Raw genomic sequence first — 14,881 nt, forward strand, 5'->3', positions numbered from 1 at the left:
CATCACCTTCTTTTAAACTTATAGATTTTATGTTGATACCTGGAACATATACGGAATTTAGAATGGCCCACATGCACCCGTAGAACAACGGATAAAGATGTTGATTAATAATAAGTTCGAAGTGATAGTTTTCTGGAGGTTAAAGATTCAATTTTTGCTATATGCAATGGTAATTAAAGATTAACACGCCTACTCTATTATGGATCATGCAACGAGAACACTATCACCATGGATGAAATAAAGAGTTATAATGAGTATTCCTTAGGGGTTCATGAGTTTGAAAAATGCACCTGACAATTTAGCAATCTTATATACCCCGTTATTAATACCACTGTGTCTTTTGTTCGTGAAGGGATTATAGTAATTTTACCCAAATAAAAGTACGTTTTCAAATGTATACCATATTGTAACAAAGTCGCTGGCGCTAGGTTAGCAGCAGCAACAGCCATATGCAAATGACCAAGCCGGCTGCGCGATTTGACGTTACAGCAGAGATAAAAACGACATACATGTTCAAAGAAAGATATTCGAGACGTGTTCGATACGTATGAGGATTCGAAATGTGTTCGAGACAAGAGAGAGCGGAAAAGGACAACTTCGAGATATGAGAAGGCGGGAAATGACGTATTCAAGACATTGGAGAGCGGAAAACGACGTGTTCGAGATACGAGAGTGGGAAAAGACGTGTTCAAGACACGAGCGTTCGGGGCAGTAGTGATCGCGGTCTGGTCGGTGCTCAGAGAAGCACGGATTCGAGACGTGTTCGAGACATGTAGGCGGCACCAGAGCCGAGACGAGAAGTTAAACGTGCCGGAGAAGCAGAATAAAGATCTTTGTTTAAAAGAGAACTGAAACAGCAAGTTGAATTTTTTCCTTTTTTTTCATTTCCTTGCAACGAATTCTACAGCATGTTGGGTCCGTTGAAAGATAGCGTCACAATGTATCTTCTTCAAGTTCATTTATCTCTCCACGAAAGTAGAGTTTGACACAAGATCGATTTTTAATGTGGAGAAAATCCAAATCTCCAAAAGAGGGCAATTTAGACAATATCTTACAATTCTCAGAACTAAGAATTAACATCTTTCACATTTTATATCTACATGAGATTACAAAGTAGTCAAAAGCATCAAAACTTTCTAAAACGGACAAACAAAACTTACATTGCATATATTCCGTAAGAATTAGCTAGCATGTTCTCGGTTATGATGCATAAATGCGCGAGTGATGGTTGAGGCTGAGGTTGCACTTTAATCACTGAGGTTACAATCCAAATGTTCTTGACGGAAATAAACGCACAGTTAAGAATATGATACAACAATATATGATATCACCCACACCGCTAACAACATATAGTTATACTTAACTAGCAGGGAGGCCTGACGTTGCACGGAATTGAATGAGGATCAACAAATTATCCACTATCTAATATTTTAATTTTCATCGAAATCGATAAAATTATTCATTTTTCCATCAAATCAAGTGATTGCTTGCTATAGTCGCGGGTACTCACCGCGGTAGCAACGAGAGAAAGCTTCACATACCTCTACGCAATGACTTGGGCCAAAATAGTCTACATTACACTGTAGAGAACCTACTGATGATTTTATAAACTATATATTTTATATAATGGTTTGAATTTAAGTTTATAATGCAAAAACAAGCCGAGTGTCATGGTTCAATTGTGACCTAAACAAAAACATCGATTTCGAATGTGCCCCTGTCGTATCAAAGAACCTACTGTTGATTTTACACGCTGAAACTTTCTTCCTGTGCGGAGACTGTACTGCTCAAATGCACTTGTGATGTTTACTTTGGTTAAATTCAGACTGTCCATTCTTTAATCAGATTTTTTTAATACTTATCAGAGGTATTCCGATACAAAGCATATCTAAGAACACTCCCAAACATATGAAGTACATTTCTGTGAAATTTCAAAATTTCACACAAATATAATTTATGTATGTGTGATAGATTGTGTATCGAAATGACTTTGATAAGTATCGATAATCGATAATCGAAAAATCCGATGAAAAAAAAGGAAGAGACGATTTTAATCAAAGTTAATACCTTATAAAGCATAGCATCATAAGTGCATTTGAGAAATTTATTACCACACATTCCGAAAGGTCTAACATATAAAATCAATAGTAGGTTGTTTGATATGACAGAAGCGCGTTAGAAACGAATGTTTTCGTTTAAAGCACAATTAAACCATGATATATGACTTTTGCATTTTAAACTTAAATTCAAGCTATTGACACCGCAGCAGCAGAAAAGCCCGGCATATAAAATCAACAGAAGTTCTTTGATATGACAGGGGCACGTTTCGAAATGAATGTTTCTGTTTAGAGCACAATTGAATCATAATACTCGACTTTTACATTATAAACTTTAATTCAAGCCGTTATATATATAAAAAAAACTTTTATAAAATAAACAGGAGGTTATTACAGTGCAATGTAGACAAAAATGTATTGTGGATCAAGCAACTGCAGGTAAGTATGTGAAGTTTTCTTCCAATACACCTCGATGGGTTTTTGATTAGAGCAGGCAATCAATCGAATTGGTTGAAAAATGGGCGATTTCACTGATTTCGATGACAATAAAAATATGGGAGTATTAAACATTCATTGATCATCATTCAATCCAAGGCAAAGTCGGATCTCCCTGCTAGTTAATTAGTATGCAAAGATTTGGTATGTGTTTGTTTAATACTGACACTATACTATTACTTCTATCGACTGCACTAGTGTATTATCTTTTACTGCTCAATTCAGCTTTCATGATCATAATAGAATCCTCCCAAGGACCACCTACTTATATTTGAGAGAGAGTACTAATATACCAGAAATCGAATATTTTTGCTATGGAAGTTTTTAATAGACTATACAAAATGTAAAACATTTAATCTAATCTAAAGCCTTATTTTAAAGATTCTCTATTACCACTTCTGTTCGTCATAGACATGATGCCCCTGAACGAAATGCTAAGAAACTGTCAGGTATACACGTTTACTAATACAGACAATAGAATGAACCACCTAATATATATGGACGACCCAAAACTGTTCGAGATAAACAAAAAGGAGCTAGAGACGTTATGTAAACACAAGCATAAACATCTTTAGCCAGAATATCTGAATAGAATTCGGAATGAAAAAGTGTAAACTACTTGTGATAAGCAGGGAAACCTGGAGGAAATGGGGGCATAGAACTATGCAATCAAGGAGATATAAAGACATGAACATGAAAACTACAAATATTTTGAAATTCTTATTTATATAGTAGAATCCTAATTAACTGCTATACATAAATGGGTAGTATCACGAGTAAGATACTCTTGAGGTCCATAGACTGGATTAAAGAACTGAAGCATCTCGACCAGGAGATCACGAAACTTATGATCATGCACAATTCATTACTCCAATGATGGTACTGACCGACTCTACGTGAAAAAGAGGGAGGAATAAGACTGATTAGTATAGATAAAAAAGAAAATACATAAATCAGAGAACAAAAGGGCAAGGGATAAGAAGAGAAAAGGAAAGAGAAACCGCTACACGGACGATTCATAAGGTGGCAAAAGATGAGACTCACGAAAACACTTAGGCATGGCTACGAAAACTACATCTAAATATAGAAACTGAATCACTAATTACTGTACGATAATATGATGTGACTAGAACCAAACAATTCGACAAAACACGAGAAATACAGAATCAATGAAAAAAGGGACGAACCGATGAACCACATAAGTGAACGTTGCAGATTAGCCTCGAAAGAATTTAAGAATAGACACGACCAGGTGGGTAAGTTAGTACACTGGAAACTATGCAAAGGAAAACTGAATCTTGAACACCAAGACAAATGGTACAAGCACAAACCGATAGCAATATGTGTAAGAGGAAATCATAAAATCATATGAGACATGGCCGTAAAAAGCAGATAAATCCGTTCAATCAAGGAGACCAGATAATTAACAAGAAGGAAACGTATATCAGATCGTAGATTTCGCCGTTCCAGAAGACACAAGATGAATATACAGAAGACAGAGAAGCGGAGTAAATACACGGAAATGGTCAGACAGCTGAAATGGATATGGAAGATGAAGAACGTCAAGAAAACATTAATAATCGTAGGAACAATCTCCAAAATCTTTAAAAAGTGAGAAATTTGAATCAGACAGATATGGCTCATTTCATAACTTTCAAGTTTTTAAATGAATTCACTTTTTTTGTTCAGATTCATTATTCTTGAATCCAATAAAATCTATAATTTCAAATTTCAGAATTTTTATTAATATGTATCAATAAGTTGTAATATGTTCAGGCCTTAGAGATATGATGTAATCGCTTTCTTTCCTTCTTGCGCATTAAGGATATCGCCGAATATAGTTGGAATCTGCTCTTTGTTGGCCTTTTAATCTCACTTTCAATGCCAGTAATGGTCCAAGTTCATAAATACCAGCAAAGTGTAATATACTCCTCTCGGTTGCATATTCTTGCGGTTATATATGATGAACGAACATATATTATACTGCCAAAAAAGGAAGCAACCCCTGAGAAAATGACGAACGAATATATACTATGCCACTTCCCTAAAAGAAGAAACAAGAGAAAGGGCTACTCCAACTCCAAAGGAATATGTTATGCCTGGGAAGATGGTCTGATTGTAACATAACAGAAACTACGCTATCCTCTCTCCCAAACTGTAGAAATACTTTTAAGGATGGTATCAATACAACAGAAAAATACTACACCCCTGAATTGAGCTTTTAATGATTATGCATTAATCTGAAATAGTTGAATAAACTGAATTGAGCAGTAATAGAATAAAAACAGAAATACTATACATTCGGCTCCAGACAGACGGATATTAAATATTCATTATTAATAGATACAATATATATATATATATATATATATATATATATATATATATATATATATATATATATATATATATATATATATATATATATATATATATATATATATATACATATATATATATATATATATATATATATATATATTACGAAATATTTTAGGAATAGGTGTCTTTAGATTTGCAGTCATGACGTAGCAGTTTCGACTACGAATGGAGAAAGTCGAATCAAGTTCCGATTTTTAGGGAAATATACAAATAAAAAAGGCGCTGTAATTTTCTTGCTAAACGACAATTGTCAATCAATTAAAAAGATCAAGTTTCAACGTTTACGTAATGTTTTATACACACGTATTACTTTTGCAACTTTTCATTTGTAATTTACCAAAAAGAAAATAATTTCTTTTTATATCTCAAAATAATCAGAAATCGACAAGAAAATTAAACAACGGAGCTTCTGCACAATACGAAATGAACTAAACCTAAAAGTTAGGTTAGGGTTAGTTTAGGGTTATTTAAGGGTTTCGTGGAAAAAAAAAACATTTCGGTTCTGTATCAGTACCAAAACAATAATACAGAATATATTTAAGCACAACATAAAATAAACAATTCTTTTCGTTAAATAACTTCTTTGCAAAAAAATAAAAAATTAATAAAAATAAAAATAATACATTCAGTTAATTCGTTAAGGTTCGCGAGTCACGGAAGTATCCGGTGAAACTCCGAATTGATGACGTAAATATTGAAATGTACTTAGAAACCTTTTTCTAAAAAGGTACCATTTATTGAAATAGAAGCAGTATACAAATTTTACAAATTTAAACGTGACAATTCGGAATTATTTTCTATGACCTTTCCCTGCCGTAATATTATAAGTGGGGCTATGACAACAGAACATTCTTATCATTTTTTTGACTCTCAAATATATATCTGACACAGTTAATCAACCGAGAACCACATTACTCTATATTAAAGCATGTAAGATATCAACGGATAGATACTAGAGAGTCAAAACAATGAAAAGAATATGCTGTTGTCATAGCCCTAATAAAAAGTAAAGCTCCTGTTATTCAATAACAGAAGATGAGTCTTAGTTTCGACAGGTTTACTTGTTAGAAAAGAATTTCATTGAATATAGAAAAAGAGTATACTCCAGAGCATGGCTAATTAATTTCTTTTTAGAACATTTTTACGCTGAAGAATAGAAGATTGTAAAAAAGAAGATTCTTACATTAGATAGAAAGAAAAGATAGACCTATTTGTAACAAAAATAAAAAAAGAACTGAGAAATAGATGCTACAAATGCGGAGTCCCAATAAACAATTTATTGAACGCAAATTTCAATAGAAAAATACTCCAGTCTCGAATTGCACAAAGGGCCGCGCGCAATAGATAACTTATTGTTAAGAAGTCGCGCAAAAACTAAACAAACACACACATACACACTTAGATACATACACAATACATACGCACACACCTACACACTATCAACTTACTGACGGCCAACATTCATGGAGATTCCCCCACATATAGATGCTTTTACGTTAAATGCATCGTTACCCACGCGTTGTTTCAGAGTAATAGGTTCGATCTTTAAAGGCTCCTTTCAAATATCGCTTTTCAAGCTTTTATATATATATATATATATATATATATATATATATATATATATATATATATATATATATATATATATATATACTTTTATTTGTCCGAAACAAAGCATTTTTATAGGTATAAGGCACAGGAAAGAGTTAATGAGATTGTTGGTTGCCAATGAAAACTTCTTGGGAGAATTGAAAATAATGTTTGAATATGATTATTCTAGTGAACGGCGCGGTAAGAATTTGTTAAGATTAGACTTGAAAACTGGAAAACAATGCCCATGATAACGTATTCGACAGATGAGAAAGATTCTTGAGAAAAATATTTGCTCATAGATTGTTACTGAGATGTAAGAGGCTACTATAATAAGGGCCACATTTATAGAGGGCAGCCTAAGTAGAGAGTTGTACACAAATTTCAGCATGTTAGTAGGGTTAGGGGAAACATGGATTAAGGGAGGATTTCCAAAAGAAAGCGGTCGAAGGAAAGAAGTTATGGGCATAAAAAATTTCAGGCATCCAAAATCAGCAGAGATTAGGCGATTCCTAAAATGAACTAGTCCTTTCTCTGTTGATTGCGGTGTAAGGCTTATTCTGTGCAGTTCTAGGCGGCGCACATTCCCGGACGTTACTTTCTCTCTTTGAGACGGGATTAGTTTATTTGCTAATCGCTTGAGGCGCCCTAACCGGGGAATGCCGATAGGGCTGACCAGGCACTTTTTGCGGGTCAGAGTGTCCTTCCTCGGGGGCGTTGACTTCTCAATCCCACTTTCCGACCCTGGTGTCAAAGTTTTTGCAGTTGGAGAGTTACAGCAAAGGGGTGGGATTTTGCTGCTAGTCGGTAAGTTAAAGGGGATTTCGTTGGTGGGAGGTACAAGTGCAACTTTTGTTCGAAGATTTCACCTCATAATAAAAGGCGCACCCCCTTAAACAAGTGCCAAAATTAAACTGTGAACCAGATGAAGATGCTGATAATGATCGACGAAGATATCAAATTTCAAGGAAGAAGTAAAAATGAATGAATAAATCGTTTTTTGTTTTGTTTCAGATTTTTTTTCAGGCTTAGAAAATTGGGATTATTCGGGCTGCTATTACAATTCTTATCTTGCTTGTCATATCCGTAACGTTGCGACCGATGTAACTACCAACATTTTCTTTTCAAACTTTGGAATATTCTTTTTAAACGTGGGAATCTTTATGTAGAAACCCGAGGGCGTACACGGAATTTAGAATAGAAATTTTTTATTTAATCTTTTTTTGTTGTTGTTAATTGCCATCTAACTTACATGCTGTGTCTGTACACACCATATACAGGTGTGTAGATTGGATGTCAAAATAATAAGTTGCTTTAATTATGTATAGCATAATAAAGGAAGATAATATTTCTATATAATAATAAATAGAAGAAGAAGGAGAAGAAGAAGAAATAGAAGGATATAGCAATAAGTATTCCTATTATTTTTTGTTATGCAAAACAAATGGCTTAACAGATATGTCACACATTATGAATCTTCGAAATAAATCAAAGTAGAATAAATAGTGGTACATTATTCTTATTCGTCGGGCATGAAAGGATAGAATTGCTATTTTGTTATTAGTTGTTATTGCCTAAATAACATGAACTATACCTCCTCGATTAACTAAAGTAGTTTTTAGTTCTTGCGTTCGATACAATGATTTTCAAGTTCGATTTAAAAAGTTTCGTTCAAAAGATGCACCTGAAGCAGATCGGAGGCTAGATCGATCAAAACGCTGTGAATGTAACAAGAAAGATAAGTTGTTGTTGCTGTTTGTTGTTGTTGTTGTTTTTATTAGTGAGAGTAGCAACGTGGGAACGCCACGGTTAATAACTCAATAGTTATGCGATGAAAACTGCACACATTTTCAGGCATAGAAGGAAAACGCCAGACTAAAGATAATATAATTGTTGTGCGTTCGATCGTTGCCAAAGTCACGCCATACTGATGACGGCTACTGAGCAAGAAACGCGCGCCAATAGGTGCACGTCAAAAAAGTTATTAAATATATGTGTGCCTGGACACACACACACACACACACACACACACACACACACACACACACACACAACACACACACACACGCACACACACACACACACACACACACATATATATATATATATATATATATATATATATATATATATCAAGCTAAGGATACGGATTTTTAAAAATAAGGATTACTAGGTTGGGATGATATTTACTATTTAAAAGATGGGCAGGTTGAGAATGATACATGGAACCTTGTGGAGACAATTTATGAATGGAATCCTTGGACGATGGATTTGGAAACGGTCATGTTGTAATCGATTAGGAAGCACTCTCGCATCAATGTGAGCCACCGACGTGAAGCCCTTATTTTTTTTAAGTTAAATTAAAAAAAACATATTTTCTTAACTATAATGATTTTCACAAACTAAGAAAAAAATACAATTATTGGAAGAAATAAAAATAAATACATAGCAGTAATTAAATGTTTTCCTGATAAACTATAAATTATATAAAACTGCATGCCACCTTATTATTTCTCACGAGCAGGAATAGATTTATGGATCTACGTCCATTTTAAAACTTCAAACTTCAAGCTTGATAGCTCTCAGCTGTTTTTTTTTTTTTTTTCAAGCTATCAAATTTCATGGCAAAAAGGAGGAGAATGAATAAAGAAACGCATTTATTTTTCGTGCTGCTAAAATAAGAATAAAATGCAATCTGTGGAATGTTTCACGGTCGGGACACAGATAAATGCATTTTTATATTAGAGAGATATTAGCTGTATCTTACTTACATTGTTATCTGCGTCCACCAATCATTGACTGGCAATGACAGATCAAATTCAGATTTAGATTCATCAGCTGATATTTTTTATAGAGTACGCATTAATTAATAAATATAGTTTCGACTAATATCTATCTATCTATCTATCTATCCAAAGATAGTGGCATGTACAAAGAGAGGAGACGGGGTGATGGCCCCATGAGCATGCAAATTGGAGCCAGGATTCAATCCTAGATCTATCCTTTTTATATTTCAATACTAGGACTTATACATGTTTTAGGGGCAAGTACGCAACAGTATACATGTGAGTAAAAAAAAATATGTCGCAAATATTTATACACACACACACACACACACACACACACACACATATATATATACATATATACATATATATACATATATATATATACATCAATATACATAAATGTGCGTTTGTGTGTGTGTGTGATTATATGTTTTTGTATTATATTTCTTACATCAATTGACGCATAGCATACATGCTGTTTTTGAAATTTCGGTTGTTATTCACGACTGTCTACAATGTATATATATGAACATACACACACGCATACATGTGTGTGTGTGTGTGTGTGTGTGTGTCTGTCTGTATAAGTTAGGTATATGTATATGTTTACATACTTGTAAGAACAAAATTCACTCCTGACTAATGAACAAATATTATCTAAATTTCAGTTTCTTTAGAATACTTTAAAACGTTGTTGAGGGTCACAATGAGGGGCGTAAACTCTCATTTGAAAATATAAATATTTATAATTTGCATTAAATTCAATCAAGAGTCATTAGACTCAAATTAATCAAGATTCCCTGAATTTTAGATGTCTTAAATTTTAGATATTTTCTAGAATTTATTTGTGATTTAAATTAGAATTAGTATTCTTGACATGACATTTAAAGGCATTATGTATTGATTTTAATTACCGAAAGTGAACATAAAACTGGTGAGAAATTGTTTTGTTTTGCTGGTGAGAAATTTATTACGTTTACCTATCCTTGAACGGGTATTCTTTTAGTTTATATATATATATATATATATATATATATATATATATATATATATATATATATATATATATATATATATATACACACAAAATACAAAACTGTTATTTCTCACGGCCATAACGCAAAATAAATACATTTTCATATTTATGTGCACGCATTTTTTAAGTTAAACTTAAAACTATTGTATAGCTCACAGCTGCTTACGAAAAGAATAAAAAGCTATCAAATTTCGTTGCAGAAATAATGATTTTTATCTAAGAGCACTAGCAAAAATAAAACTAATAATAAAGAAATAAAATGTATTCGTAAAAGAGTTGACATATATATATATATATATATATATATATATATATATATATATATGTTTATGTTTTTAATGTATTTACATTGCATGCATAATAATATAGTATAGTTCAGTCGTTGCAGAAATAGTAAACATTATTTCATCTAAAATAATAATAATAAAAATAAAAGAGAAATACAATGTATTCATAAAGGTTTATATATATATATATATATATATATATATATATATATATATATATATATATATAAGTATGTTTATGTGTTTAAAGTTCTCACATTGCATGCATAGTAAGTTATATAGTGTGGTTTGGTTCACGCTCGAATGGAAACCGAAAATACAAAAAGAGCAAACGTGCAAGCAAATACGTAAAACCCCTTCATCCAATCAGCATGTAAAAAAGAATTTAAAATAATGTTTACCTTAATACATAGCTCAGCTGTGCAGTTAGTCTCGCTGTGATCTTGTTACTTTCGCTGTGGGTATTGTAAAAACGAGTGTAATAGTAGCAAATAGTCCCTGTGCGATTGTTATCGGTCAGCTTTCGGAGTAGCGACGTTGTCGTCGGCGTCGTCGACCGGGCCATTTGGTAGTAAAAATGGTCGGTCTCTCTTTGGGTTAGAGTAATGATTAGATGAATGAAGGGAGGAAATCTCGCGAGTTGTTGAAAAAGCTGAATGTGCTTCACACACTGGAGGAGAAGCGAATAAAAAACTGGAAGCTCGCCGCCCGAGTCAGCAGCTTGCGATGCGTACGAAAGAACATCGGGCCTTCACGGAGTAGGGCGAGGTGGTGGCGCTGGTTGCTGCTGGTGGCGGGTGAGGCGACGGCGGTAGAGGGTGTCGATGGCGGCGAGGGCGGCGGTGGTGGTGGTGGTGTTATTGTAACGGAGTCGGGATACGGAGGCAGACGGAGGATTCGTCGTATGAGGGTGGGCAGGTCAACGGTGGGTGCGCGCAACGGAACAGATGTGAAATAAAAAAAAAAAAAAGAAAGAAAAAAACAAGAAAAAGAAAAAAAAATTGAGAGATGCTATAAGAATTAAAAAAGAAAAGTAGAATAAGGTAAAGAAAGAGAGAGTCGAGGGAAAGTGATATATATATATATATAGAGAGAGAGAGAGAAAGAGAGGGAGAAAAGAATGGAAAGAGAGATGGGGTTGTATTAAGAAAAGTAAATAAAAGAAAGATGGGTATGATAATAAACGAGAGAGAATGAAACGGAAAGGTTAAAGCGGGGATGATAACGAGGAGAATATGAAAAAAAGTAAAGGTAAGAAAAAGAAGGTAAAAAGGGAGACATGATAAAATGTAGAGAGAGAGAGAGAGATGAGGGGAGAGAATGGGGGCAATTACAATGAACTGTAGATATAGACAACTATACTGACAGACAATCTATCCGACATATGCATAGAATGGTTTCTGAGACAAATTAATAGAGAAACAGGCTGACAAACGATGAGCATCCTGGCAGACATCTAGATGAAATTCACAGTCAGATAAAAGGTAAACAGACACAGAATTAGACAGACAGTAAGACGGAACAGATAATTAGATCGATGGATAGATTGATAGACGAAAAGACTGACACTATATTTTGTCTTATTATCTATCTGACTCCATGTCTGTTTATCTCCTTCTGACATTGACATTAAAGGACTACTTTTTCTACTCAAAATTATTAACATGAACTTCATAATTATATTCAGTCATGTATATACAAGTGATATTATGAAGGTTAAGTAATTTGCATATTCCTTTGAAAATAAACAAGAGTCCATTAGTTAATTATAAATTAATTACAACAAATTTGGTGTCCTTGTTTTGTCAACTGATTATGGACAATTTACATTTGCTGAATTAAAAAATAACACCGTTTGTTGCTGTGCAAGGTCGTTCTTTTTTAGCTATCACATTTTACTTAAAAACGCTAGATTTTATTTTTGCTAGTGCTCTTAGGTATTTTGTATTTTCATACTTATCTTATATTTTCTTGTGCTAAGTTAGATTCACGTTTGATTGGTATCATTATTAAATACTTGTTTGTTTTACAGAACTCTGATTTGAAATAAAGTCGTAATAATATACAGAATTTTAAAATATGACTTTTCGTTTGCATATTCCTTCATCAGAACGGAAATCATCAGAAAGTTTTAAAATTTCGTTATTTTAGTTTTAATTTTATTGAATTCAGGCTAAAGTCTAAATATACATTTTCAAATTTTATTTTTGTCAGATAATAAGAATGGCGACTGAAAGAAAGTGTGCAAATAAGCCACTTGCACCAAATCGCAATGATGTCACAATCTTTGTGAAGCGCGTTTACCATGCATATTTTGGCATAAAGCTTTGCGATCCAAACAAAAGTTGGCACCTCATGTGGTTTGCAAAACATGCACAGAATATCTACGTCAATGGAGCAAGGGCAGGCAAAATTTCATGAACTTTGGCATTCCCATGATTTGGAGAGAGCCGTCAAATCATGAAATCGATTATTACTTTTGTGCTATCAATATTATGGGAATCAAGAGAAAAAAAGCAGAACACTTGAATATCCAAGTCTACCATCAGTTATGCGCCCTATTTCTCATCGTAAAGAAGTTCCTGTGCTTGTATTTACAGATATATGTAATGAAGAAAGAAGTATTAGCGAAGACGAAGCTCAAATCATTATTGCTACAGATAATTCATTCAATCCTATGACAATGAGAAGCAGCAAAAACGTTTTTCCCCAAAATGAACTCAACGATTTAGTTCGTGATTTAAATTTACTAAAAGACAATGCTGAACTTCTTGCATCTCGTTTGAAAGATAAGAACGTGCTGCATGATAAAGTTCGAATAAGTTTCTGCCATATGAGGCATATAATATTCGCAAAATATTTTTCTCAAAAAAACAAAAAAAAACAGATTATTGAAATGACATTACGGAGCTACTGACACATTTAGGCGTATTAGAATACAAATAAGGGGAGTGGCGACTTTTTATTGACAACAGTACAAGGTCTTTGAAATGTGTGTTGTTATAGAATGGGAATCAATTCGCATTTGTGCCATTCGTCAATACTGAAAGAACAAAATGAGGCAATAAAGTACGTCATAGACCAACATCAACGGCTCATTTGCGTTGACTTAAAAATGATCAATTTCTTGGTTGGTCAATAATCCGGATTTATGAAATATCCATGTTTTTTTTATGCCTCTGGCTTACCATTATATAAAAAAGAACAGCCAGTATGTGAAGAGTTGCAAGAAATGTAATAAACGAGCCTCTAGTTGAGAAGGAACGCATTCTATTTTCTACACTGCACATAAAGTTGCCTTTCACGAAAGCAGTAGATAAAGATGGGCGGTGTTTTCAGCTTTTGTGTGATATGTTCCTCAATTTGAAAAATTAAAGGCTGGTATTTTCAGATTAGACAGATGATTATAAACTTTTTCGTGTTTGAGGAGACCATGGATCATGTTGAGCTAGAAGTGAGGAACTGTTTTGTTACAGTCGTGATGAATTTACTAGACAACACACAAGCAGAGAATCATGAAGAGCTAGTAGCAAATATGTTAATGGCATTTAACAACATTGGCTGCAATATGAGTATCAAAATGCACGAATTGCACATTGATCGCTTTCCCGAATCTCTTGGCTCTTTAAGCGATGAGCATGGAGTGCGTTTTCACCGAGATTTGTGAGAAATGGAATCAGAGCAGGTGGAACATAGTGATGATGGTGATCTACAGTTGGCATTTAAAAAGATGTGTAAGCAGCAACAAATTCTTGATAAAAAATACGAAAATTTACATCAAATTGGTGCAACGATGAACTATCGATTTGTGAATACATGTACTACACGTAAAGGGCACATAATTTCAATTAAAATGATTTTCAAATGAAAACGTTATTATAATATTTATTGTATAATATAGATTTTATAATAAAACTATTATAAAGTTTAGTTTATAATATAGATTTTATAATAAGAAAATTATAAAATTTAGTTTATGATGTAGATTTTATAATAAAATATTATTATAAAATTAAGTTTATAATATGGATTTTATAATAAAAAATATCATTATAAAATTTAGTTTCTAATGTAGATTTTATAATAATAAAAAAACTGACGTTTCACCACTGAAACATCTTTAATAAACTTTGGAAACTTTATTTAAAAGTAAAAAAAAAAATAAAAACTAAACTTATTTTTTAATATTCAAATTTGAAAAATAATTTGACCTCCGAGAGAAAGACAAAGTGTTATGTATGGAGT

The 14,881-nt window shown here is 33.1% G+C and overlaps 1 protein-coding gene across 1 annotated transcript in view; it reads right to left on the bottom strand.

The window, feature by feature from the left end:
* Nucleotides 1-11,389, bottom strand: part of LOC145295925 (uncharacterized) — a 425,549-nt gene extending 414,160 nt beyond the window's left edge. Inside the window, exon 1 of the mRNA XM_080141748.1 lies at nucleotides 11,038-11,389. The gene's annotated coding sequence lies outside the window, so the exon portion shown is untranslated. The remainder of the gene's footprint in view (nucleotides 1-11,037) is intronic.
* Nucleotides 11,390-14,881: the final 3,492 nt, after the last annotated feature.

The sequence above is a fragment of the Euprymna scolopes genome, chromosome 16 (genome assembly GCF_053919585.1).
Source record: "Euprymna scolopes isolate OS-2025 chromosome 16, ASM5391958v1, whole genome shotgun sequence".
Classification (NCBI taxonomy): domain Eukaryota; kingdom Metazoa; phylum Mollusca; class Cephalopoda; order Sepiida; family Sepiolidae; genus Euprymna; species Euprymna scolopes.